Below are 26,975 nucleotides of genomic sequence, written 5' to 3'. Positions count from 1 at the left end.
GCCCTTACAGTAATTTTTAATAATGCCCCCAAATTAATATTTGATGCCTGTGCAATCATAACTCAATGACCTACTTCACTATAACCTGGTATAATTCACCATAGTCTGCTACTCAAGCACAGTATTTGAAAATCTTTCTGCAGGAGAAGTTTCTATATTCTTTTATTTTGCAGCCATATTTTAATGTATAATACTCAGCTTTTATTTCTATGACAACATAAGATAAAAGTACCAGCTATGAACAGAGCTGTTATTAAAAAAAAAAAAGTAAGTTTTATCTGGCCTTCATGCTAATGAGAAGAAAACAAAGTAGACCAAAATATCACAAGTGACATATTCTTTAAGGTTATTAATGAATTTCTGTCTTCAAGCCAGTTGGTATATTAGAATATAGTCATTAAACAAAAAAAATAGTAATTTTTTAAACAAGGAAGGATAGTTAAGAAATTGACTGTCCATTGATTGTCTCCCATAGTAAAATTAGTAGATGAAATTAGAATAACTGAAAGAAAAGAGGTATATCCAAGTTAAAAAAAAAGAAAAAAAGTTCTCACTCTTTCAAATTAGGCCATTCCAGGGGTGCCTGGGTGGCTCAGTTGGTTAAGCATCTGGCTTTGGCCCAGGTCATGATCTCACAGCTCGTGAGCTCGAGCCCCCGCATCAGGCTCTGTGCTGACAACTCAGACCCTGAAGCCTGCTTCAGATTCTGTGTCTCCCTCTCTTTCTCTGCCCCTCTCCTGTTCATGCTCTGTCTCTCTCTTTCTCTCTCTCTCTGTCTCAACAATAAATAAATATTAGAAAAATTTTTAATTAGGCCATTGTAATAAAGTAGATCAGATGATACAATAGGGGTTACAATTAGGAACAGATGGAAAGATTACTATTATTGGACAACTTAATGGTTATCAATATCCAAAATACCAACTGTACTTAAGAAAATCTCATATCGTTTCTTTTCTCCAGAGGTGCAGTAGGATCATTTGCAATTTTGTACTTTCTTCTATGCTAAATTAAGTTTGTTTTTTTCATGTCAAGACTGACTATACACCATAACACAAGTAATCATTCCCATAGATTCTTAGAGGATGAACATCTGGCCCATATTTGCTAATGATGATCATGTTTATGTGTTCCCGCCAGACTGGACCTGACATGCCAGTATAGTAATTTTGACTATTTTGGTGGCTGCTACCCCTAGAGGAAATATGTGACGTTTCAAATCAATCGTTAAGATATCTGAAAGCACAGAGAGTGATAACCTAGTTCAACCTGTGGTGCTTGGAAATATTTAATAACAATTTGTGTGCATCTATATTTAGAAATCTCATAACATGGCATTTTCCATGAATACCAATCCTCAAATATCTAAAGCAGTTTAACCTAATAGAAGCAGTGGAAGAATTTTCTTGCACTTGCTGGTAGATGTTCATTTGGCTATAGTAAAGGGACCAACACATTTCTCTAAATACTCTGAAACTGATTATTAGTGTAAAAGATAGACAAATTGGCTCAAAAGAGGAGGAGACAGTCCACCTTATTTCCCAATATTATGTTCTCCTTTGTATGTAAAATGGTTTCTTAGAACACAAAGTATATCAGATAATAAAGTAATTTTCATTTATTGAATGGGTACTATGTGCTAGATAGACTATAAAATATGAAAATATGAGAATTACTTCCCAGGTAATGAAATACCTTTGAAAAGACTTTGAAAATTGTCTAAGGGGTGCGTGGGTGACTCAGTTGGTTAAGTGTCCAACTATGGCTTAAGTCATGATCTCACTTGAACTTTGTGAGTTCAAGCCCTGCATCGGACTCTCTGTTGTCAGTGCAGAGCCAGCTTCAGATCCTCTCTTCTTCTCTCACTGCCCCTCTCCCACTTGTGCACTCTCTCTCTCTCAAAAAGAAATAAACTTAAAAACAAAATAAAAAAAATAAAAATTGCCTTGAAGGTAAGAACTAGGATTTTCAAAACAGTTGTGTATTCGTTGAATGAAAAAAGTGACATATTATGCTAATACCACACATTTTTCAATCTCTGATTTCTGTAAAAACCACTTTATGAAACATATTTTAAAACAGGACTTGAATAATTCTCTGAAAAATTTTAAGCTGTCTTTTAAATTTATTTATTTTTAAGGATTTTATTTTTAATTTATTTTTGAGAGGGAGAGACAGAGGATGAGCAGGGGAGGGGCAGAGAGAGAGAGGGAGACAGAATCTGAAGCAGACTCCAGGCTCTGAGCTGTCAGCACAGAGCCCGACGCAGGGCTTGAACCCACGAACTGTGAGATCATGACCTGAACCAAAATCAGACACTCAAACGACTGAGCCACCCAGGCAGGAGCCCCCATTTTTCTTTCTTTTTTTACTATTTATTTTTGAGAGACAGAGAGACAGAGTGTGAGTGGGGGAGGGACAGAGAGAGAAGGAGACACGATCCAAATCAGGCTCCAGGCTCTAAGCTGTCAGTACAGAGCCCTATGTGGGCCTCGAACCCATGAACTACGAGATCATGACCTGAGCTGAAGTCGGACACTCAATTGACTAAGCCACGCAGAAGCCCCTAAGCTGTTTAAAATGAAAATTGGTGCAAGCTCACTTGCAGAGGCAACACGCAGTGGCAAGGAATTATAAAGAAAAAAAATGTCCAAAATGGAACAAAGACAAACGTGAATAAGTGACAGAGGGAGTACAAAGTGTAAATTCTGACAACAAAACCTGAAGATATTGGAGAAGAATGTAAAGAAAGCTTAAAATTAAAACTTAGAGGAAAGAGGACTGACAAAATAAGATTAGAGTTCATGGAATAAAAAAAAAAAAACACACAAATAATGAAAGAAAGAAAATTGTGATGAATATAAAGAAAAATTATTCCATTTAACTAACATTTATTGAGTATTCTAATGCATCTGGCATTGATTCTGACGAAAAGAAAATCACATATTTGACAAAGGAGCAATGGGCACATATCGACATGTTTAAAGCCTGTGAGATTTCTTCCACTGCTCTATATGTTTGTCGTACTACAGGTTAGGAATTAAGCTGCTTAGTAAAACTTTTAAAGTATTACTATATTGTGCACAAATTCTGTTAAACATTTTATAGAAATGTGTTTAAGTATTTCCCACAAAACACATTCCCTCTTAGAGCTCCAAGTGGCCAGCCACACATCACCCAGGGTAACTGCTTGGTGCTCGTTGAACTTGTTCCTATAAACTCCTCAATCCCTCCCACCCAATTAATGGGACAAAATGCCTAAATAAACACGAAAGGAAAAACCTTTAAAAGCTCTACTACCCCCAATAAAAGGACTTCATATTGAATGATTGCAACTCCGAGTTGACACTTTACTATGCCTTACGGTATAGACATTCCCGCCCCACCACTTACACGTCTTCAGTAATGACACTCACCTCACCAACCTTTGAGAGTTTTTATATATTGGCAGTTAAAGCCATTTGGCCTTTGGCCTTGTGCCTCCAGGGGTTAGAGGCATTGACTTAGGAGGAAAGATTAAATTAACCATAGCTAGACCAAAGAATAACTAAACAAAATAAAAAGGCAAAAAGATGAAGGCATGGGGAAGCACATTAGATGGTAAAATGAGGAAGTCATTAAACAAATGAAACCTTAGATTGAATAATTGGGAAAATTTCCTGAAACAAAAGAGCTCTTAAACTCTAAAGTACTGTTGTCCTGTGACCAAAGTGATTGAGCTTCTGCTTGGGTCAAGTGACACTAGACTGCCAGCCCAGGGCAAGCCAAGCCAGACTAACAGCACAAGTTAAACCAGGGAAATTCCATGCTGCTTAACACCCACCCAGCTGTGTCTGTGGGAACATCAAACCAGTGTTATTTCCTTCTCACTCTGAAAAAGTGCAAAACTGTCCAGGAAACTGTACCAACAATCCATTTCACAGTCCACTGGACAGAATTTTTTGTCTCAACATTTCAGAGTCTTCTAAGCAAAAGCATCTTTTGGGAAGGATTCTTCCTATTCTTAATGCCTCGTATAATGCATGACCCTGAATATGAATGATGAGTGAATATGTCTGATGAGTTAGCCTAAAAAAATATGCTGGGCAAATCATTTTGAAACAACTTCTATATTTTTCTAATTTCTGATTCTGGATCCTCCTGATTTCCTTGCCTGTGTTTCTGAAAGTATAATTCAAACGGGACTGTGGTCATTCATAAATGTTTGTTGCTCGTTATATACTGAAGTTTCACTCTATCTCACCATTCATAATGTTTTCCATGTTGTGCAAAATTTAATAAGGCACAGGGATGTTTGTTTTCATCTCCAAGCCGATTGAGGTGCCACTTCTCAGGTTCTGTGTTGAACACAAAAGTGCCCTTAATAAATGAGTCCAGATGGAGTGTGTATGTGAGGCGGGTTGGGTAAGTGCGTGAGATGTAGACCACAAATAGCATTATACTCAATCATTCCATAAGATGCCACATGGCCTGGGGTGATTTTCCGTAGCAGAATCTAAATAACATTGTTCATCTGCTAATGGTCTAAATATCATAATTAGGACATGTTGCTGCTATAGAACTCTAATTACTGATAAAAAGCAACTTTCATCATGACCTTCTTCTGTTTAAGGGAAATGATCATTATACCTAACTCCAGCCTTTCAACTCCTTGATCGTTCCAATAAAGCATTTCTGAAAATGCCAAACACATTGCTTGCTTTAGAATTGTTCTAACTGGGAACTAATGATTTATGTCTTTTTCAAATATCATACGTTTGGAATCATTACCAGGTGAGAAACAAAATAGCAAAAAGTAGATGTCTCAGCAGCCAGTAGACACATGCTTACCAAGGGCACAACTAGCCACTGTACCATTGCGGCCAAGACAGGGTATTTTCCCTCTTTTCTTTCACTGCATCTCATACCACAGGCCTTACCAAGAAAACCAAAAGGAAGTTTTATCTAGTCAGGTTCAATTGCAGGAGTATAGTTCAATGGCTCTTAGCATCCATCAGACTCGTTGGTTCTCTTTCCAAATATACATATCTGTACATTTCTATATAACAACAAAGCTAGGCTAGTTTTACGAAGTGATGCACAGGCTGTCTACGTAATATGATTATATATATAGAATGTCTCTGTTTAAAATAGTACCTCCCAGTTGAATATTATAATTCTTGAAAGTTTGTTACCAGATTTTCTTTAGATTCTAATGTGTCCCCAGTGAAAATTCAGATACCCTTTAAAGGAAAAACATGGCAACCTATATCAGTTAAAATCTTGACTGGTTGAGAATAAGCTGTGAGCAGCTTATCAGGGTAGACAGTAGTAACAGGGTCTTGGAGCAGTGAATTGTCATTCACTCATTCATTTAGAAAATAAGCACAGAATGGGACCTTATCTTATTTGAGGCAATAATATAATCTTAGGTCACAAAGATGCCGAGTATGATTTCTATATTCGAAGGGCATAGAATTCACTGGAGGAGACAGGCAAGAAATAAGGCAATCAAAGTAGGGAAAGTATAGAAAAAGGGAACTACAGAAGGATGTGGGAAGGACATCCATCCTGGACTGAGTTGAGGGGAACAATGTGGAAGCTTCCTAGAGGAGACTGAATATGAAGTAGATTTTAAAAGTCACCCTGTAATATGGCCTTATAGAGTTAAATATGTTTTCGTATTATATTAATGAAAAAATACTGCAGTTAACTTCCTTGACTCATAGAAGGTCAATCAATAATAATGTCTGTGACTTCCTGGATATGACTGGTTTTACTATCAGAATTGCAACATGACCCATAATTTTTCTAACTTGGACTCTGTTTGTGGAAGTTGAGCAATTACCTGTCATTTTGTGTCTTGACTCACTTGTGAAATGTGCACTTGGCATTTCCAGTCCTGTTTTGTTTCGGGTATCTTCCCAGACCACGTTGGGGATGGAGTTGGTAATTTATCCAAGGCTCTGGGACAGTGGTCAAGGTCCCCTCTCTCCTACCTTCAAGAGAATAAGTGGTATGTGAGTGTTCATGGCAAATTTTACTTATTTCACCATTTTGTATACAATTTATTTCACCAAATCTCTATCTGTAGGTAATAGCTCATTATGTTTGCCATCATATTTGAAAGTTTTCTCTAGAAACTTACTTTCTTAGAACATTATCTAGAGAAAAAAATACATTAAACACCACAGTTGATTTTCATAACAGAACACAATTTAGTTAAAAAGATGACATAGAGAATGTAATTACTGAACTTCTTTAAATTTTCCTTCTGCAAGCTTTCATTAATTGAGGCCATATTTTTAAAGAGCAAAGGAAGAAAAATAGGCCTATTAACAATAATTTTTAGCCCTACTTTACTAGAAGTTTTTTTTTTCTGAATTACACTTTTGCAAATAATAGGTCAACTTTCCAAAGGAAAAATCTACATTAATAAAAATAGCAGTGTTCAAAGCCCGCTCAAAATGTATTTCCTCTTACATATGTAGGTTTTATTAAAGAGTATGAGTAAAAAGAATTATATTATTTTTCCTGTAAAATTGTCTGTTGTTATCTTATGAGAGTGAAATTATAAGCCTATAGAGAACAAACATGAATTGAATCCAGATTAATAAAAACAGATGCTCACAAGGGCATTCTTTATATGAATTTTTAGGCTAAGTAAATCTTCAAAATCCACAAGCTTCCTTGAGAGGTGTGAATTTGGATGGAGGAGAGGGACATAACTAAGAATAAGATGACATCAAAAAGTGTGGTTAAATGATCATGGAAAAAGTAAATCACTTCTCAGGGAAAATGCATCAAAAAATTTGTTTCGTATAAACACCCACTTGAAATAGACCAGAAATGTTTGGCCTTCCTGAGATAATCAGCTCCCTGTAAGAGAGTATCAATGTGTTTGAGGTATGAATGTTAGGAGCAGCGAGCTTGTCATTATCAGAAAGAATAAGGTTTGCTCATCTGAAAACTTAAGTACTGCTCTGAATCTTCTTCAGCCAATACCATAATTGGAAGAGATGGGCTGTCACAAATGCCCTGTGTCTTACAACCAGTAGTGAACATTGCAGTCCTCTGACATAACTAAGGTTATGGTAAATCACAAGAGAGGTTCATCTTCTAAGGATCAATTAGTTCTGTTATATAAGCAACAGAGTAATAAGTATTTCTTCAATGTCTGTCCTTTTGGGGTACTGTGACTGCTTTTTTAAATACTAAGATTCTATTGGATTTTCTTTGGCATCAGTTTTCATTATTTGAAACAAGCCCATACTGTATAGAGAATTGTAAATCCCAAGTTGTTGTGAGTAATTATAAAGCTCTTCAAATTGTAGAACATTACGTTAGATTCTGAAGATAAAGTGTAGGCCAATGCAGATTTTCTATAAAGTCAATCAAGAAGGGCAAATTAGAATTATGGTGGCTTTAGTTTTCTTTAGCAATTGTTCTTTTTTAAAACATAATATAATATTTTATACCAATATAGAAAATCTTTGTTACTCAATAATCGTAATGAATCTCGGGGCACCCGGGTGGCTCAGTCAGTTAAGTGGCTGACTTCCGCTCAGGTCATGATCTTTTGTGGTTCGTGGGTTTGAGCCCTGCGTCAGGCTCTGTGCTGATAGCTCAGAGCCTGGAGCCTGCTTTGGATTCTTTGTCTCTCTCAAAATTAAATAAACGTTCAAAAAATTTTTCAAAAAAGCAATCACAATAAATCATGAAATGATGAGCAATGCTATTTGTGAGCTAATGCTTTGTTCATTGAATTTGAAAATAGTATCCCTACAAAGAGCTTTCTTCTCATCGTTGACTCTCCTCCCACAACGTCTAATTTCTCTCTCTTCTGACCTTGGGAAAAAAGAATAAGACTCACAATTAATGGTAATAAAGCTTTAACGAATTTTGCTATGGCGCTGCTGGAAGAGTCTCTGGGGTGGGTGTCTACATTTCTTTGCACCAGGGTTTCGACAGTGGGACTAGGCTTTCAGTCCAAGTAGCTTCCTTGGGAGGCGATCCAAAAAATCACCAGACGGAATGTCATACAATATGGAATCGATTTGTGCTCCGGACAACAGGGCTCTGTCCAGCTAGGGATAATGACAGACCATAGATCATACATGAGAGTTGTCCCACCTGCGTGAGCAGGAAGTGGAGGTGTTTACCTCCAGCTCGCATCAGTTTAGGGTCGAGAGCTAAACATGGGGAAATGACCAGGGATGGCTAGAAATGTGAAAGAAATATAAAAGTCTTTTGCACAACTCTATTCAGTTACTAAAACACAGATGTCATGTAGTTTTCTAAAAAAAAAAAAACACAACATTTTGCCATAGGTGAAATATGAAATCTAAACACAATTATAGTAAAGAATTGAGAGGATTTTCAAATATTCACTTTGAAAACACACCATTCCTGAGTGGAGTCACAGGTGAAGTCAATTACACTTTGAAGGAATGGAAAATTCCAATACTTTAAACTTTTTTCCAAGTGTAGACTGCCAAAACTTTTGACAGTCAAAACATATAGATACATCATTTATGAATGTTAATGTAAAACCTCAAGCAAATCACATATATATAATCCTGCAGTGTATCTAAAGACTAATATTTTTAAAATGGAGTTTGTTCCAGGAACATAAGGATGATACATTATTTAAAAATCTGCTAATATAATTCATCATATTAATAAGTTGAATGGCCAAAAAACTAAGGCCATTTGGCAAAATTCACCATCCCATCTTGACTTTTAAAAAAACTTAAATAAAAATTGATTAAATGAATATTGTCAGTTATCTATGGCTACAGAGCAAATTACTCCAAAACGTAAAAATTTTTAAAAATAAGTACTTATGATCTCACAGATTCTGTGGGTCTGGAATTCAGGAGGAGTTTACCTGGGTGCCCATGGTTCAGGGTCCGTCATAAGGGTTTAAACAAGGTGTCGAGTTCACAGTCATTTAGAGGCTCATCAAATGGATTTCTACATAACTATTTATATCAAAATAAAATTCTAATGATCAAACATGTAAACACACACAGACACATACACATACAAATATTAAAATATACAAAAATTAAATGATTTCTTTTTTTAATCTTTGATAGGAAATGCGTTTTTATACAAGACTCAAAACCCAAAGGCCATAGAAGTAGATACATTTGATTTATAAATGTTAAAACGTCTTTGCAATAAGGACATCATAAACAAAATAAAAACAACACAACCACAAAAACAAACTTGGGAAATATTTATATTATACAACAGAGTAAAAAAAATCCGATTTCCTTAATAGAGAAAATCTTTCACAAATAAATAAGAAACTCTAAAATTTTATTAGAATAATGTACAAAATCAAGAGTTCACAAATAAGGAACTGAAAACACCTTATTGCTGCGATAAGATCCCCAGCCTTACTCATCATTTTCAGTGTTTCCATATTTCCAGGGATCAGATTAGCAATAATTTTAAAATGTGAGAATTCCTGGCAAGAATGTGAATAAACACACAGTCTCCTACACGGTTAGAAGTTTATATTGCTATAATTGCTTTCAAAGATAATTTTTAATTAAAAATATGCTTGATATTTAGCACAGGAATTCCGTTTCTAGAAATCTAGCCTATAAAAAATTTATACTGTTTAGTGTATCTAAATCATCTACAGGATTATTCATTTCTGTTTTGTTTATAATTGTGAAAAACTGGAATAATATACAAGCCTTTCAATAGAGGAGTAATTAAGTGTACCCATATAATAGAATATTATAAAGTTATTAAAAGTGAGTGGTGTGCAGGTAATGCAGAGATATCCAAAGGTACACTTAAGACTGTTTCTGGGTGCGCCCAGGTGGCTTAGTTGGTTGAGTGACAGACTCTTGATACTGGCTCAGGCAGTGATTTAGCAGTCCTGGGATTAAGCCCCTCTGCCAACTCTACACAGAGCAGAGCCTGCTTGGGATTCTCTCTCCCCCTCTCTCTCTGCCCCTCCCCCACTTACACTCTCTATCTCAAAATAAATAAATAAATAAACTTAAGAAAAAAGAATAGGGGCGCCTGGGTGGCGCAGTCGGTTAAGCGTCCGGCTTCAGCCAGGTCACGATCTCGCGGTCCGTGAGTTCGAGCCCCGCGTCGGGCTCTGGGCTGATGGCTCAGAGCCTGGAGCCTGTTTCCGATGCTGTGTCTCCCTCTCTCTATGCCCCTCCCCTGTTCATGCTCTGTCTCTCTCTGTCCCAAAAATAAAAAAATTAAAAAAAAAATTAAAAAAAAAAAAAAAAAGAAAAAAGAATATTCTGAAAATGACCCAAACAGGGATTAGGATATGGGCCTATTTGTATAAATGTTTAAAAACACTTCATTATAAAATCTGTGTATGTGTGTGTGTGTGTGTGTGTGCGTGTGTGTGTGTGTGTGTGTGTGTTTGTGTGTTAACTTCTGGGGAGTCAGACTGGATTTTAGGATGGGAGACAGGCTAATTCTGTATTCTATCCCCTATTTTATAGTTTGACTATTAAAATTGTGAAATAATTTGTGGAAATAATTTGTGGTTGATTACTTTTATCAAATACATAAATTATTTCAATACTTAAAATTGTGTAATTGTACTAAAATTATAATTGTATAATAACCCTCTTGAAAATTAAAATAATAATATATTCAGTAATTTTTTGGAGGAAAAGTAAAGGCCAACTTTTTCCAAAGTATGTTTTGTAGAAATACAGTCTTGGAAATGGTGTTAAAACAATGCCATGAGCAGCCACAATAATAATATGACAAAAAAAAATAACAATACGTCAAAATAATCAGAAACACCATGAACTCTACCTCTGACAGCAATAAATGTGCTGAAAATTTTCATATTCAAGCCTCTTACAAATCTTGCAGGAAAGAAACTTTTCAGATATAATTGTTTTCCAAATGCATTTATTTAGGTAATCTTGCTGTACTTGACTTATCACCTATTAATATTTCAAAAAACATACTTGTAACATTCATGTAGATCTCTACCAGAGACAATGTGATCATTTCGTCTATGTTTAAGATTGCTACTCAAACATTTGATTTAGATTTTCTAGACAACTGGAGAAATTCCAGGAGGATGGCATTTTGGCCACACTCCTAGGTGCCATCGTCCTCCCTTCTCTCTCTCTCCGGGCATTTACAAAATACTGAGAGGCATGCTGCCCTCACCTGGAGGGGACATAGCAGGCTCTTTCTGAGATCCAGGGGGCTATAGGACTTCATTCTCTTTGGTACCAGGCAGGAGCCAAGATATTATTGGCAGAGAAGACAACTGCTTAGAAACTGGGCACAAATCTTACACGAGTACTTCAAGTGGCAGAATCCTGTTGGTTCCTTTGCAAAATGCCTATGCCTGGGCTTGCTCTTGGTGGCACTGTTGGTTCATGCCAGCGCTGTTAGAACTGAAGGGACGCTGTGCTACTGGCCTGAACTCTCCCCAGCCTTGGCAGTTGGGAGAGAAAGCAGTTGGCATGTAGAAAGAACCTGGAGGAGAGAGACTTCTCCCACATGGCTACTAGGAGGGTAAGGGTTTACTAGTTGCTTGTTTGTTTGTTTGTTTGTGGGAGCAAAAAAAACCACTTGTGTTTATTCTAATGATAGATAATCTAATAAAATTAGAAATTAACAATAAAGGGTGTAATATTGGAAATTAAGAATCACTTATAAGTAGCCCGAGTCAAAGAGAAACTAAAAATAAAACTGACCTAGGAGACATAACAAAAGCTGCACTTATGGGAGAATTGCTGAAATAATCTAAATGCCTAAATTATCTCAGAATTACAGGGAATAAATTCTCCATAAATGCTTGCATGTGAGGCGGGTGCCAATTTTTTGTTCGATGAAATTTTCCCTGATAAAAGAATCATTAGATATTTAAGCTCTTACAAAGCCTCTTAAATAATGTATCATGTTCTCAGTATGTTTTAGAAAATAATACTCTATTTGAGGAAGACATATTAGCCTTAAATGACAGCCCTCAATGCTAGTTTGGGATGATTATAAAATCTACCTGACAGAATTAAAGAAGGTAGTAAAGAGGTCGAGTGTATATTTAGTGATTATCCCTGAGTAAATGATTTTTTAATTATAAGTTTGAGATTTTATGAGAAATGTGGATTTTAAAGATTATTCAGAATAAAAAGTGGTTACAGCTTAGAGTTCATTAGAAACCATTTTTGGAACAAATTGAAACAGAGAAAAACTGTCTTATGTTATGCAAATGAGACTTAAGTGTCTGAGAGAAATTCCTGTGAACCATCAACTGTGGGTTCAAAAAGTGCTAGAGCAGAGACCTCCACAGAACTGGCTCCCAGGGCGGGACACCTGCCTGTTGTCCGTGAACTGCTGTAAGAGAATAAAGATTCTCTTTATAACAGTGACAGCCATGAAGTAGGAGCAAACAGTTACATAAAATATCCAATTGGAAATACTGAGAGTGAAAAATAAAATTGTTTAACTAAAGGGTTCATCAGAGGGGATGAATAGCTAAATAATGAATTAATGAGTAAGAATTTCAGTTGACTAAATTTTTCAGAAGACGTCACAAAGTAATAAAGAATTGGGGGACTCTAAGAGCTAAGAAATTAATACATTATTGTATGCTCCCCAGAATGTCTAAAATTAACAGACAAACAGTATTAAGTACTGGCTATCATAGATAATAGTGATTCATGAAAACAATATTCCAAAAGATCTATAAGCATAAAATATTTCTCCATCTTACTGATAGAAAGATGCAAATTAAGTGTCCCAAGTGTAAATTACAAGATCATTTTGGATATTAAGTTTTAAATAATTTAAAAAGTAACAATACATTCATCCTTGGACTTCGCCAATTCATTTTTGACAATATGTTTCATAGAAATAAAAGCATAAAGATACATGTTCAATATTTGTTTCAGCATTGTTGGCAGTGGGAAAATATAGGGGAGGGGAGATCCCTGAATATCCTACACCCACACCCACACCTACACATACACACACACAATCACACACAAATGATTAACCATACTATAGATACTATATAGCTATTAAAATAATGGTGCTAATCATCAACTATATTGATCTGAATGGTAGGGACATGTAGTTCAACTTAAAAAGCAAATTTCAAGGGTGCCTAGGTGGCTCAGTTGGTTAAGCCTCTGACTTCTGCTCAGGTCACAATCTCATGGTTTGTGAGTTTGAGCCCCTCATTGGGCTCTGTGCTGATGGCTTTGGAGCCTAGAACATCTTTCAAATTCTGTGTCTCCCTCTCTCTCTCTGCCCCTCCCCTGCTTACCATCTGTTTTTCTCTGTCTCAAATATAAATAAACATTAATTTAAAAAAAAAGCAAATTTCAGGGGTGCCTGGGTGGCTCAGTCAGTTAGGCCTCCGACTCTTAATTTCAGCTTGGGTCTTAATACCAGGGTTGTAAGATTGAGCTCCAAGTCAGGCTCTGCACTGGGCATGGAACCTGTCTAAGATTCTCCCCTGCTTTTGCGCTCTCATGTGTGACTCTCTTTCTCTCTAATAAATAAGTTAATTAATTAAAAAGCAAATTTCAGAGCTATTGTTTTGGTTTCTAAAAAATTCAAGTGCAATAAGAACAAAAAATAAAAAATGAATATCCATGTATATAAAAGTTTAGAAGTATTTATGAGGAGGGAAAACCATGGTGGAGAAAACACATCAGGCTATTAGCACATTTCCCAGGACAATAAACATAGAGATTTTGGAGGAGGAAAAAAGAATTTTAACCTTTTCTTTATATATCTTGTATTATTTCGCAAATTAATATGAGTATGTAGTACTTCCGTAATTTTTAAAACAATGCATTGAAAAAAATAAAAGTAGAATGATAAAAATTGAGATGAAAAAAATTTAAGGAGAACCAAATAGCTATAATGTTCATGTTCTGGAAAAAACACCTTAGGACTAAAAACTTCACTAAGAACTAAAACTTACCTCGACTTTTTCTAGCCTTTCTGGTGAATGTGATAAACAGCAAGGGTTCGTTGGGATAGATTTGTTTGTTTTCTGTGAAACGTTGGTGCCTTTATGCATGACTAATGTGGACATTTGGAATTGATAGATTTTCTTATCTGGAAAAAAATGTGGCAGATTTTGAAGAACTCTTTTCATAGCTGTTGAATCTTTTTGATGACAGTTTTACTCTGTTTGGCATGCTTGGTGCTGTGTCTCTTTCACATTTTTATAACTACTTTTTAATGAACATCTTTAAACACTTTCTTAATCTTTCTCAATTCTTGCCGGCTCAACCAGAAAGATAGCACATTTCCTAAAGTGTGAAATCAGACACTTACTTAAGGAGCTGCATTTTGATGATTATTTCTTTGTCACATCTAAACAGTGCTGGCCTGAGGAATCACATAAATGCCTATGTCTTTCTGTTTAAATAAAAGTAACTGTTATAAATAGTTTATATTCTCAGTTTTAAAAAAAGGTATATTCTGCATGTTATCTATAGCCACTTAATTTAGCAAGACAGTAAAACAGAAATTAGATCCATATCATTTCTGGGTTTTAAAATATGTTTGCATTCTCTAGGCAACTAAAAGATACACATACAAAGCAAGGATGTTGTCACATTTCTTCATTTTGCCAATTATATCAAAAGAAATTTCTAGGAAGCAATATGAATCTGCATTTCTTGGATGACTTTTAATATAAACTCTGTTTTATTTATATATTAAGAATTAGTAACTGTTATATGTTTCAGTGTCTTAATTCTTATCTGAACATGTGTTTCAGGAAGTTGTCTGCATGACAAGTTAAATGACTTTCAGTAAATGGAGTATCCTTTTTTTCCTCTTAACTTGCATCACATTATTTATACTATTATTATTCTTTGTTATATCAAAGTTTGATGACTAGAAGCAACTTTTTATTTTTTAATTTTTATTTATTTTTTTGTGTATTTTGAGGAAGAGCAAGCATGACTGGAGGAGGAGCAGAGAGATAAAGAGAGAGAATCCCAAGCAGGTTCCTATATCAGTGCAGAGCCTGACATAGGACTTGAACTTCTGAACTGTGAGACTGTGACCTGAGGCAAAATCAAAAGTCAGACACTTAACTGACTGAGCCACCCAGGCACCCCTAGGAGCAACTTTTTATTGGTTGAAATAATTAACAGTGCAGAAGTTACTTTAAAATGTTATTTTGCTTATTATGGTTTGCTCTCTGTTTTTCAAAAGGGAATCACATTTAGGTGACACTCCTGAGAACTCTTAATGTGTATGACTTTTCTTTAGAGAGTTGATTTTAATGATCCATTATCATTAATAGATTCTAAATAAATATATATGTTTACTTATTTCAAATCATTAGTAGATTGGGATTAAACAATCAAACTCATTTGTAAACTGTTGCTTAGAGTTAAGGATTCACTGTGTGGTAACAAAATAAACCAAAACTGTACAGAAATTATACAGTAATTGACTAAGTCTTGGCAATGATTTTTTGGATTTGACACACAAAGCAAAGAAGCAAAAGCAAAAATGAACAAGTGAGACTACATCAAACTGTAGAGTTTCTGTCCAGCAAAGGAAACCATCACCAAAATGAAAAGGCAACCAATTTGCAAATTGTATATCTGATAAAGGGTTAGTATCCAAAATACATAAAGAAGTCATGAAACTCAATAGCAAAAAGCTTCAAATCGTCCAATTAAAAAATGAACAGAGGAACTGAACAGACTTTTTTCCAAAGAAGACATGTTGAGGTGCTTGACATCACTAACCAGGGAAAAACAAATCAAGATCACAATATCATCTCACACCTGTTAGAAGTGCAGCACCAAAGAGACAAGAGACAAGTGTCAGCAAGGATGTGGAGAAAAAGGGAACACTTGTGCACTGGTGGGAATGCAAACTGGTGCAGCCACTATGGAAAACAGTATGGAGGTTCCTCAAAAAATTAAAAATAGAACTACTATACCATCCAGCAATCCTACTTCTGGATATATATGCAAAGAAATGAAAATACAATCTTGAAAAGATATCTGCATTCCCATGTTCATTGCAGCATTATTCACAGTAGCCAAGACATGAAAATAACCTAACTGTCCATCAACAGATATCAATGGATAAATAAGATGTATGATAAATATATGTGATATTGTATATATACATATATATCACATATATATCATTATATATATCATTGTATACATATATATCACATATATATCATAATATATATATCATTGTATATGTATATATCATTGTATATGTGTGTGTGTATATATATACACACATATATGTGTATATATATACATATATATATGTATATATATATAACAATGGAATATTATTTAGCCATGAGAAAGAAGGAAATCCATTTTTGCAACAACACGGATGGAACTTGAGGGCAGTGCAAATTGAAATAAGTCAGTCTGAGAAAGAAAATTCAAATACTGCATCGTATCATTTATATGTGGAATTTTTTTAAAAAAGGTTAAACTCACAAAAGCACAGAGTAGGAAAGTAGTGCCAGTTGCCAGAGGCTGGGGGAAATATGTAGAAGTTGATAAAAGGGTACAGACTTTTAGCTGTAAGATGAATAAGTTCTGAGGATCTAATGTAAAACATGGTGACTATAATGGATAACACTGCATTATATAACTGAAATTTGCTAAGAGAGTAGAACTTAAATGTTTTACACCCCCACCAAAAAAAAAAAAACTCCTAAAGATTCAAAATTAAGAAACAAAAAGATTCATAAACTTTCCATTAACCTCATTTCAATGTCTTTCTCTTCTTACATCTTTCTACTACTATAGTATCTGTGTTCTGTATTTTGGTGGACTGATTATTTTCCCCCATATGGACAAATTTTAGCTCTTTCCACATTCAAACTCTGTGTTTTGTTAATTGTCTTACCTTAAAATTTTTTTCATCAAATTGTTCATTGGCATTTTTCTTCACAGACTTTTTCAAATGGAAAATGCAGTTCTGTGTGCTGATCTTTTAGGTGGTTCATTAGTGAACAGTGGTGTTACATAGAAGAGCGTTGCACATGAGTTTGGGAGGAACCACAAAAGTTATCTGTATATGTAAGAGATTTTTGCAACATGGATCTGTGCCTGCTGTGTCCTATGAAGGCTTGCTAAGGGGGTTCGTCTTGCAGGGACTGTACCAGAGGACCCATGGCAATCTGGTGTGTGCCCAGATAATTAGATTTACATATCATGTTATCAAGTTAAAATTATGAAGTAAGTCTTTAAAGGGTGGCTTTTAAAAGTTTCTGCAAAGGGGCGCCTGGGTGGCGCAGTCAGTTAAGCGTCCGACTTCAGCCAGGTCACGATCTCGCGGTCCGTGAGTTAGAGCCCCGCGTCGGGCTCTGGGCTGATGGCTCAGAGCCTGGAGCCTGTTTCCGATTCTGTGTCTCCCTCTCTCTCTGCCCCTCCCCCGTTCATGCTCTGTTTCTCTCTGTCCCAAAAATAAATAAACGTTGAAAAAAAATTTATTAAAAAAATAAAAAAAATAAAAAATAAATAAAAGTTTCTGCAAAGAAACCATGGATTAAACATGAGGCCATAATGCAAGCACATGTGAGCAAAAAAATGGCAGAGCTCACATTAAAAATCATTTGCTAAGATAATTTTATTATCTAAGGAAATCAGACCAAAAATTGAAATAACTAAGAATACTATTTGAAGGTGGATTTATAACAAAAGTCATTGAAAAATGAACCTTTCTTTTAGCATGAATTGTAACTTGAGATAGTAAGCATTAATCGAGGTATGCATAAAACATTTATGAATAAAAATACATATAGTGGGGAGCATGCCTTAAAATTTTTTATTGATGAATTGTATAAATGCAAACTTTTTGAGACCGGGTCATAATGATCTGTGGCTCCTGGCTTACTGTCTGCCTTCCCTTCTGCAACGCTGAACTCTCTAATGCCGAGGACATCCCAATTCATGAACAATAATATCTACTAGGGTTGAGGAAGTGGTTTTTAATAGATCATTCAATATTTCAGATTATTCAAAGAATAGACTGAGATGCTTCCATCAAAGAACTCACGGTTTGTTGCTAACTAATTGTGACTAATGATGTTTTTCCAATGCATATAATACTATCGGTTGTAGAAAACTCTGTTGCCAGTAAAGACTTAGAGTTGACAGCATCCAGAGTCTGCTTTATGAAAATCAAATGATAGTCCTGCTGAACTAAAACTAATTTCTCAGGTGTGTACTTGCATTTTGTATTTTAATCTTATTTCTAGTTCCCTAAGTTCTGTTTTTGCTGTCTTCTCTCTAATTCATTATTGGTCATATGCTATTGTTGTCGGCTCATCTCACACACTCTGGGCAGCCCCTGTTCAATATATATGAATTCTCCCAATATAGCATCACAATGAAGTATCAATGCAGCAGTGAAATGGAACAAAGTTGGCAGACCCTATGTTCTGAAATATAGACTCTTCTGGGGCAAGAAAGGTGCCATTAAAAAAAAAAGAAACATTTAAAAAAATAAAGAAAAAAAAAGAAACAGAAACAATAAAAAGACCTCAGTGTCTTTGTTCATTAGTAGTATAAATCCAATTAAATGTTTTATACAGCAGCAAACAAAATCAGTTTCAAAAATTAGGTATTGGGGCCTGGGTGGCCCAGTCAGTTAAGCATCCAACTCTTGGTTTTGGCTCAGTTCATGAGCTCACGGTTTGTGAGTTTGAGCCCCACGTCGGGCTCGGTGCTGACAGTGCAGAGCCTGCTTGGGATTCTCTCTCTTTTCCTCTCCCTCTGCCCTTCCCCCCACCCTCTCTGTCTCTGTCTCTCTCCAATAAATAAATAAACTTAAATTTTTTTTAAATTAGGTATCTAGAAATATAGTGATGTACATGTATAAACTATGTAGAAACTAAATCACATCAGATTAAGACTTCAGATTCAAAGACGTAATATCTTAAAGAATGCTGGCCTCATATTCCAAAGAATAAGAAGGGGACATTTAAAGAAAAATATAAATAAAAATATCAAATCCCTTCACAAAGGGAAAAAAGATATGTAACTAAACAAATTACATGACAACTCAAAAGTATGCTGTTTGTTTCTCATGCCTTTTTTAATCCAAAAGGGATTGTGAAATCAGATGCATAAAGAAATGTATACTGCTCCATAGAAATATATAAATAATGTAGATGTTTTTAACTATATGATAAAAGTTTAAAGAGTTAGAGAGACAGGACACACACAGAAAACCTATCACTAGAGTAGTCACCTTAAAGATCGTGACCTCATTGCTCATGGTGCTGGCCTTCTGATTTTTTGGTGGATGTCTGAAGAATTCTCTAAGTTCTCCAAATCAGTGATGCTATTCTTTCAGCTGCTAACAGCAGCTAACTCACTGTGCTTCATTTTAATAATGAAATAATTGGGGCGCCTGGGTGGCGCAGTCGGTTAAGCGTCCGACTTCAGCCAGGTCATGATCTCACGGTCCGTGAGTTCGAGCCCCGCGTCGGGCTCTGGGCTGATGGCTCGGAGCCTGGAGCCTGTTTCCGATTCTGTGTCTCCCTCTCTCTGACCCTCCCCCGTTCATGCTCTGTCTCTCTCTGTCCCAAAAATAAATAAAAAACGTTGAAAAAAAAAATTAAAAAAAAAATAATGAAATAATTGCATTCTGGAATAAGATTTAACTGGTACATTGTTAGATCCACTGTGAGGTCATTTCAAAAGCACAAACCTTTGTTCCCTTGTAAAGTGCTTCAGTGCTTGGGCAAGAGTACCAAGCACATCAGAATTCTTGTTTCTTCCCACCTCTGAGTCCAAAAAGATAAGGAAAGGTGAGAATTAATACAATTAAGCATGACCAGATATCCATCCTATGAATCAATTTAGTTTCAGTAGATTAGGTTTACAATAATACTGTAAACATAAAAGCCCCAGATCTTAACCCAATAATTTTTTGTTACATCACACTTCCTAGTCTTGCTTCAGTTCTTCACGTAGGTCTTCAAATGATCTCATGTATGATTTTGTATTTTTTTCCAAATATAAGCTATTCTCTGGCAATCCAGATCTCACTAAGGCTCCTGCCTAAATAAATACATTTTCTATTTAGCGCCCATGAAGGGGAAATTGTCTTTAGTGGTAAAAGGCCATAGGCTGCACACAAAAACATTAATAAGTACATAATAATAATATAATACTTACACTCCAGAAAGAAAAACTCAGCTGATTCAAGGACTATACAGAGACTGTGGTATTACAAAATCATCATTACTACCCTTTGTTTGGCTGTGATTCAGTGGTGATGGGCAAGTCTGTTTAGTCATTGTATCGGTAACAAAAACTGGAACGATAGTAGGTTAAGAGATGAGGATAGATGTCACCAAATCCAAAGAAATGAACAGATCCCAGAAGTGTGTGCAGAGTCAGTGTACAAGAAGCTTGGAAAGGGAGGGTCACCAACCCAGTTAAGAAGCAGATGTAAAAATTGTACTGAGGTGCCAAAATCCAGGAAATCAGAAGATGGGAGTAATTGTAAGCAGGACCAGAGGGGAAAGAGGTTTCTGCTGTAAATGGCATATGGTCTGCAGCCCAGGATCCAGCTGGTCTCAACTCTGCACAAAAATATCTGTGAAGGCAGAGGAAAATCACAAAAGTTAGAGCGCTCTAAACCAGAATTGACAATAAGCCCCTTACGAGTATCCATGAAGAATTTTCATAAACTACAAAGTTAAGAGAATTGGGTAGAAAATTGCAACAGGTACTCCAAGCTTATTTTGACAATTAAGAATAGGTAAAAGTTTTCCTCTCTGCTATTTTTCCTGTGTCGGAAGTAAATCATCAGTCTAGAAACTTAGGTAACTACTAAACGGGTGCCTTATTTTGAGATTTCTCTTCACTCCCCACAACCCAATGGCTATGACTACTATGACTCTCTCTCCTTGTACATCTCTTTGGAAACTATAAAGATAGAAAACAGCTGGTCAGGAATGTGTGTGTGTGTGTGTGTGTGTGTGTGTGTGTGTGTGTGGTAGGGAAAGGTGGTCTAACATCCTAGAAGGTATAGTCCCTACAAATGAAGTGTCTTGGAAAGATATTAATGAGAAAGCACTGAGAACAGTGAATTCAAGTTTTGAAAACATTTTGCCAGAGTACTGAATTAGGCGCTGAGGTAATAGGAGACCCTATCTCAGATCAGCAGCACCTCCCTGGCACTTAGTACCTATCTGGCTAAGAATTCTGCACATCAACCTGCCTTCTGTTTGTGGTCCTGGGAAGGGATTCGGCCAGCATGCAAGTATATGGAGAGGGCCAATGGCAGTCCAGTCAATGCAACTGGGACATGCAGAATAAGATGATGAGAAGTGTATTTTTTCAGAACATTCACTGGGGTTACTCAAGCCACTTCAGTGAGACGCAGTCTCATATAAACCTTTGTAACTATTCGAACTTTCTAATGCCTTCTGGGAATGAGCTATATTCCATGCCTGGAATCATTCTGTACCACTCTCACTAGGCCACTATTAGTGATCTGAGGGTGTAAATGAGGCAGCAGTTCTACATTTTTATTTCAAAATGTCTGATGGCCACAACAGGTAATAGCTAATTTAGTCTTTTGCCTTTACATGAGATTATGGTAAGTGTAGGGGTGAGGTTTTGGAAGTAGAGTGAAACAAGCAGACGCAACATGAATTCTGCTAGCCTTCTCCGTGAAAAATATCATTGACCTCACTGTGTGCTAAGTGGGCTGTAAAAGCAACTTTAACACAGGAATTTCAAAACTGAGCTTGTTAACAGCAGCCTCAGTGGATTAGAGATTAATTTTGTTTGGTGATTCATATGCTGGACAATACACATCTAGATGTATACGCCCTGAGATGTTTGCTAAAATACCAGACACACCTAAATTCCTCTCTTTAATTATTTTTTTTTACTTGGGGGGGGGGGGCAGAAGGAGAGAGAGAGAATCATAAGCATGCTCCAACCACGGTGGAGCCTGATGCAGGGGTCGATTCCACAACTCTGGGATCATGGCCTGAGCCGAAATCAAGAGTCTGACGCTCAAGCGACTGAGCCACCTAAAATTCCTCTTAATGTTTCATAGCCGCTCTTTCAAAAAAGGCTTTTGGGAGACTCACGGAGTATTTGCTCTAGCTTTTTCCTGGTCCCTCAAGACTTTATGCCCAGATACTTTTTTGTTGCTCAGATCAATTGATTGGGGTCTGTGCCTCGTTGGGCCACTTTCCTGGCCTCAGTCCTCAAATCCAGTGCGCAGTTGTCCTTGCTGACCTCACCCTACGGCATCTGCCAGGCTTCTTCTATGGTAGGTAAGCTTCTAGGATAAGAATATGGGCCTATTAGCCTCTTTCCTATTTTATCAACTCAACCCCCCTCACCTTCCCTGTGGCTTCTCAACCCCTGACATGATCTTTCTCTCCCAGTTCAAATGAGACTACTGCTTGAAGTTACAAATTGAGTTGCAAAGTCGTTATATAGGAAAAGCCACTAAAACAAAGCAAATTGATAAAAGTCATTCATGCTGTACTTTTATTTTATACACTTTGCTTGATTTTCACATGGAGAAATCTGATGTCAATGGGAACCGAGGCCAGAAAGTGAAGACACAACACTGAGTCCTCTTTGGGGCCAGATAAAAATGTAAACAGATGTAATTAAAAGAGCGGGAAAATTCTGTGAGAAATGTGAGCAGACAGACAGTGGGTCATAAGAATGATTATTACCAGGTTCTCCCATGGCTTGAAATAGTCAAAGCTAATTTATTTGGGAATGCTTAAGATGGTTTTCCTCTTAAATAAGAAAACTTTTTACTGCTATATTCTGGAAAATGTTGCGCATGTCTTCTCTGCATATTGAGCAGATTTTCAATGGCCGCATCTGAGTTTATTTAAATTCTCACACTTACATCTTCCCATCTGGAGAAGGTTAGGTTTAGGAGACCTGTCTTTCAACTGGTCTCCAACCAACTTCACTGCATTTGCATTTGTGGCTTTTCTTTCCCCAGCAACGTGCATGACTCAGGTAAAGAGGAGGTGTGAAGACTGATGAATAGGCTCTGGGAGTTTTTTCACTCTTCAAACTATCTTAAAATTTCTAGGCCTACATTCACACTGAGTTTCCGAGCTTGTGTTCAGTTAATTTACTGTTCTATGTTGTCTTGATGCTGGACTGGTGTCTTTGTTTCCCGTGAGTGGTCTTTCTCCTCCCATTTAGGGGAAGCAAAGTTTACAAATGTAAATCCATCTTACTTCTATTTAGTACTTTTCCAAGACCAAGCTTCACAAATCAAGTCCTGGACTTTGACAGCAGCAGCCGTTTGGAAAGGTGTTTTCCTCTACCTTTAAGAGAAAAGGACTAGGGGATTCCTTTCTTTCTCTTCTTTTTTTAAATGTTTATTTATTTTTGAGACAGAGAGAGACAGAGCATGAACGGGGGAGGAACAGAGAGAGAGAGGGAGACACAGAATCCGAAGCAGGCTCCAGGCTCTGAGCCATCAGCACAGAGCCCGACGCGGGGCTGGAACTCACGGACCATGAGATCGTGACCTGAGCAGAAGTCGGATGCTTAACGACTGAGCCACCCAGGCGCCCCTTTTTCTTTCTCTTCTGAAGATCAACACTGGGAGTGTGGGGAGTTGATGGGATCAGGGACTCAGCAGAGCCCCTTTGTCCAGAAGTAAAACTGTTGAGCTTAAAACCCTGAGGTCCCGCAGGTAGAATACTATCAGTGCGATTATTCGTGTTGCTTTTCTATTGCTAAGTCAATCCCCATTTTGGGAAGGGAAAAATTAACTGGAGATCCCTGCGAGGTACTTTGGACTGTGTGTCAGGAGACTGTGGCAAGCCCTAATCACCCTGAGTCTCACTTCTCACCCACGTGAAATAGTAGCAATGATGGCTACGATTTATTGAACAATTAAAGGGTGTGAGGTCCTTCTCAATTCTATTTCTAATCCCCACAATAGCCCACTCGAGAGCCTGAAAAAATTAATTTAGGGAAATGTGTATAAAAATGCCTGTCATGCTATCTAATGTTCTTGTGAAAATCAAATGGGACAATTTATATAAAAACCATCTGAAAATTGAAGTTACCACTCCCACTGGAAAGGATTCTTGGCTACCTCACTTAAAATCAATTTCATAGCTATGCTTTTTTCATAATTCGGTTGCTCTCAGAGGAAGAAGAAATCGTGTAAAGATTGTAAGTCTTAACAAGAAATAAGTCAAAATAAGAACATATAGATACACATCTCCCCCTGAGTAACAACTTGGAAAAAGTCAATGTAATGCTTTTGATGGATATTATTAACAGGAAATTATGGAATTAAGATACTTAAGTCTGATGCGAAAAATTTTACATTTGTCTCTGGAACTCAATAAATACATCACTAATTCAAGAAAAGTAGCCAAGAATCCTTCCATTTTTCTTGGTTATAGTAAATAATGTTAAGGACGAACATGGAGTGCATTTTTTGAGTTAATATTTTCATTTCCTTCAGATAAATACCCAGAAGTGGAATTGCTGGGTCATATGGTAGTTCTACCTTTACTTTTTTGAGGAACCTCCATACTGTCTTCCATAGTGGCTGTACCAGTTTACATTCCCACCAACAGTGCACAAAGGTTCCCTTTTTGCACATCCCCTGATATACACACTCTTGTGTACTCCCTATCAAGAACTGTAAAAAAATGAGACCAATTAGCCTGCCACAGTTTCACTGTTAGTGGTAGAGGATACAAGATACCTTGGTCAGAGCTAAGAGACAGATTGTTGTTACTCTTAGCAGTGGTAGTTGCTAGAGGATTATCATGTTTGTGCTAGTTACATAAGTCTCAATCCTCACAGAGTGACCTAAAGAGGACCATATTACACCTGCACACATAGTAGGTGATGTTGTAGGAGAGGGACTCCAAGCTAATAGAACCCAAATCTTTTAGTATGGGCAGTAAATCGGCTTACTGCTCTGAAGGGAGACATTAGTTTTATTATACTGGCCTTTGGCATCAGGAGACACTGTATGTGTCTTCAGTGCTATTTATTATACAGCTATCTTTGGTAAGGTAGTCCAGAACAAAGGCAGTTAAGTGCCTCTGTTTGAAAGAAGTGCAGAAATGCAAGAGACCCATGGAGAATTTTCTCCCAGAAATTATTTCCAGTTACTAGCTGAGATTTCTCTTTGTTTGCTATGGTATATATTCCTTTTTGTTGTAAAAATTAAAAAAAAATTTTTAATGTTTATTTATTTTTGAGAGAGAGAGACAGAGTATAAGCAGGGGAGGGGCAGAGAGAGAGAGAGGAAGACACAGAATCCGAAGCAGGCTCCAGGCTCCGAGCTGTCAGCACAGAGCCTGACGTGGGGCTTAAACTCACAAACCGTGAGGTCATGTCCTGAGTCAAAGTTGGTTGTTTAACTGACTGAGACACCCAGGTGTCCGTGTTGTAAAAATTTTAATGTCAGTTCAGTTCAAGGATCATCCCTTTCCCTGATCCACCACAGACTAAAAATCTTCCCTCCTCAGCTCTTGGAAGAAGGCGTCAGGTTCTGGCTCAAAGAAACCCCATCTTCTTCCCTTTCTAGGTACTTATTCTCTGCTATTGGGGGCATGGTGAAGCAAAAATAGTGTTGGTGACAGAGAAGTATCTCTGGCCTCACTCTGGTATTGACTGCTCTCATCTTCTTCTAGTATCTTCTATTAACATGATGCTTAGGTGATATTTGGGCATATTTTTTTCTTCACCTTTCCTTTTCTCTTCTCCTTTCTGTCTCCAAAGGACAGCCCTGACTCCCTTTGACAGGCCAAAGGTACAGAATCATCAATCCTGTCTCTGGTATGAATGCCTAACCACTTGACCTCTATGACCTCCTGAGTAGCTCTTCAGCTCATGCCCACCACTAACCTTCATGCTCCTTTGCATACAGCATCAGGGTGGCTCAGTCGGTTAAGAGTCTGACTTCGGCTCAGGTCATGATCTCATGGTTTGTGAGTTCGAGCCCTGCATCGGGCTCTGTGCTGACAGCTTGGAGCATGGAGCCTGCTTCAGATTCTGTGTCTCCATCTCCTCAAAAATAAATAAACATTAAAAACACACAAACACACAAAAAAACCAATGCAATCCTCTCTCGGACTCTTAAAAAACTGCAGAGAACTGGGTCAGGAATAAAGTTGCCCCATCTTCTTCCCAGACACATGGGCCCTTGAAAACCAGAAGGCATAGCCCATTCCATTAAACCTCCAGGCCTCAGAAATCTCTCTACCAGAAGAGAAACATGTTTCTATTTTCAAATTTGAGGATGCATGTCAGGTATCTTTAATTTTTCCTCATACTTGAAGGAAAGCATACTCTAAGCTTTTCAGAATATTATTCTGAGAATTTTCTCACTGGAGTGTTCTTTAGTGGTGGCTTGAGTTGGGCTATTTTTGTCTCTGCATCTCAGAAAGCCTTGAATTGGGAAAGACCAGTTGCCAGGCATCTCTTTGGGCAGGGACTCTCCAGTTTTTATGAAAGATTTTCAGTGCCTAATGTGGTTTTTGGGCGGGAAAAGCAACACTGCTCCTATTATGCCAATTAGGCAGTGGTAGTAAGACTGTTTCCAATGCCTCTGAGCAAGCCCTGCAGCTTAGAGGCTGGAGCCCACTCTAGACATCTTCCTGAACCTGGGAAATGGAATGCTAATAACAATTTGTTTAGGTTTATTTCTTTACTGAAATTTCTTTCTCTACTTTATTATTATTATTATTATTATTACTATTATTTATTTTAGAAAGAGAGAGAAAGCAAGGGAGAGGGGCAAAGGTGGAGGGGGGGGAGAGAGAGAGAGAGAGAGAGAGAGAGAGAGAGAGAGAGAGAGAGAGAATGTCAAGCAGGCTCCACACTCAGCGTGGAGCCTGACATGGGGCTCCATCCCATGACTCTGGGATCATGACCTGAGCTGAAATCAAGAGTTAGACACTCAGCCGACTGAGTCACCCAGGTGCCTCCCTTTACTGAAATTTTTAAACAAAAAGA

At 37.1% G+C, this 26,975-nt stretch overlaps 1 long non-coding RNA gene across 7 annotated transcripts in view; it reads right to left on the bottom strand.

Annotated features, from left to right (window-relative positions):
* Positions 1-26,975, bottom strand: part of LOC111562346 — a 79,743-nt gene that overhangs the window by 25,980 nt on the left and 26,788 nt on the right. For 2 of the 7 annotated variants that reach the window (XR_006585309.1, XR_006585310.1), the window contains 5 exons: positions 20,154-20,577; positions 19,684-19,759; positions 13,937-14,073; positions 7,853-8,066; positions 5,828-5,978 (listed from right to left, as the gene is read on the bottom strand). This is a non-coding gene — a long non-coding RNA (uncharacterized LOC111562346). Of the gene's footprint in view, positions 1-5,827; positions 5,979-7,852; positions 8,067-13,936; positions 14,074-19,221; positions 19,372-19,683; positions 19,760-20,153; positions 20,578-22,087; positions 22,285-26,975 lie in introns of those variants that run through there. The other 5 variants (XR_006585311.1, XR_006585313.1, XR_006585314.1 and 2 more) reach the window with 5 other exon arrangements.

Source organism: Felis catus, chromosome A1 (assembly GCF_018350175.1).
Source record: "Felis catus isolate Fca126 chromosome A1, F.catus_Fca126_mat1.0, whole genome shotgun sequence".
NCBI classification, from domain to species: Eukaryota; Metazoa; Chordata; class Mammalia; order Carnivora; family Felidae; genus Felis; species Felis catus.
The sequence above is the reverse complement of the archived record's forward strand: the minus strand, read 5'-3'. Positions and strand labels throughout refer to the sequence as shown.